Below are 2,343 nucleotides of genomic sequence, written 5' to 3' on the forward strand. Positions count from 1 at the left end.
AGGGTTTCCCCGGTCTTCTCAACACTGAAGAACTCGACGAGTTACGCAGGTAAATCGGCGAGATGTCTCGAGTTTTTCACGGCCTTCTGAAATATGAAGGAACTCGACGAGTCAGTAGATGAAATCGACGAGTTGGGTCAACAAGGACTGTTGACCTTGTCTGTTGTATTTGACTTTGACCATGGTTGACCAAGTTTGACTTTCGAGGGTATTTTGGTAATTTGGGATTCTAATGGAATCAGTCATATGGTGGTTATAGGCAGTTGATTTTGGAGTTGAGAGTTGTGGTTTGATCTTGTTGATTCAACACTACTTGAGAGGCGAGTTTTCCTCACTATACTAACAGGGTTGAAGGCACGAATGCCGGCCCTTTTGGATTGTTCACCTAGTTATCGCAGGATGATATGTTTAGTGATCTGCTAGATCTGTATCTTGGTCTATAGGATGATGCTATGCTTAGTGACCTGTTAGGTCGGTATCCTGGTATATAGGATGATGCTATGATTAGTGATCTGTTAGATCGGTCTGACTGTTTGTACATGCTAGCATTTGTTATCTATGTGTTGATTGTATGCTTGGGGGTGGGTTGAGGCGGTCATGCTTTATGTTGTAGGCCAATATACCTAGGGCAGACCGGATAGACTAAAGGCTCAATTGGGTGTACCAGTTAGGCCGAAGGCCCAAAGAACGGTCCAGAGAGGCTGAAGGCCCGGTAGGGCGGACCAGACATGCTGCAGGTTCTGAGAGTAGGCCATACAGACTGAAGGCCCGATGAGGGCGGTCCACTCATATTGTAGACTCTATATGCATGATGTTTGTTATGATATAGTTATGTTTTGTATGACGTTGGTATTTTGGGGGAACTCACTAAGCTTCGGGCTTACATTTTTTGGCTTTTGTTTTAGGTACTTCGGATGATCGCAGGAAGGCAAAGGCTTGAGCGTGCACCTCCTCACATTTTATGATTTTGATTTCTGGGATACTATGATATGAAACTATTTTGAAAACATTTGGTAATAAGTAATGGTTTTTGGATGCTTGAAAAAGTTTTAAAGTTTCATGAATTTTATGGATGTTACAAGGGGATTGCGACAAGGCGAAGGCGTGATCGTGCACCTCCTCATGTTTTTATCTTACGATTTTGGGATTTCTATGATGTGAAACTTATTTTGAAAACAATTTGTAAACAATGTTGGTTTTGAGTTGTTTTAAAAATTTAAAATTTTCAATAATTTTAGGAATGTTACAGACAAGTCCAAGATTGAGGTTATCCTTAATTGGCCAACTTCGAAGATTTTGCATGACATTCAAAGCTTCCATGGTTTAGCATTGTTCTATCGTCGCTTCATCCAAAACTTTTGTAGCATTATTGCCCATATCACCGAGCGTCTTAAGGGTGGACGATACACGTGGAATCCCAAAGCTGAAAGGGCGTTTACCGTTTTAAAGATCACGGTAACCTAAGTTCCCGTTTTAGAATTACCAAATTTTACTAACATTTTCCAGGTTGAATGTGATGCATCTGGTGTTGGAATCGGTGGAGTTCTTAGTCAACATCAAAGACCAATAATTTTATTTGGTGTAAAATTTAACGATTCAAGGAGGAAGTATTCTATGTATGAAAAAGAGTTTTATGCTATTGTTTGAAGTTTAGATACTTGGCAACATTATTTACTACCAAACAAGTTTGTATTGTTTTCTGATCATGAAGTGTTGAAGTATATTAATGGGCAACACAAATTGAGCACTAGACATGCCCATTAAGAAATTTGATTGGTGATAGTCCTAAACAGTAGGATCTTAATCTTCCACAAGCAGAATATGCTTATAATCGATCAATTAACTGTACTACGGGAAAAAGTCCATTTGAGATTGTGTACGGCAGGAATCCAATCACTCCGCTTGAATTGTCTCCTCTAGCTATTATTGATCAGTTTAGTGTTGAAGGTAAAGAGCAGTTGAGTTAGATTAAAGAGATTCACCAACATGTTTGTATGTAGATTGAGAAGCATAATAGACAGTTCTTTGATCGAGCCAATAAACATCGCAAGTGATTTGTTTATCATGAAGGTGATCTTGTATTGATACATTTAAGGAAAGAGAGGTTTTCGAACAAGCATTTTAGCAAACTCCATCCAAGAGTTGGTGGTCCTTTTTGTGTTTTGAAGAAAATCAAAGATAACGCGTATAAGATTGAATTACCAGGTGATTACAATGTACCTACTTCAATCAATGTTGCAGATTTTTCAACTTTCGTTGGCGATTTTGATGATGAAGCAGACTCGAGGTTGAGTCCTTTTCAATATGGGAGGATGATGCACGTGGTAGAAGTGTTGATGCATG

The sequence above is a fragment of the Lactuca sativa genome, chromosome 9 (assembly GCF_002870075.4).
Source record: "Lactuca sativa cultivar Salinas chromosome 9, Lsat_Salinas_v11, whole genome shotgun sequence".
Taxonomy (NCBI): domain Eukaryota; kingdom Viridiplantae; phylum Streptophyta; class Magnoliopsida; order Asterales; family Asteraceae; genus Lactuca; species Lactuca sativa.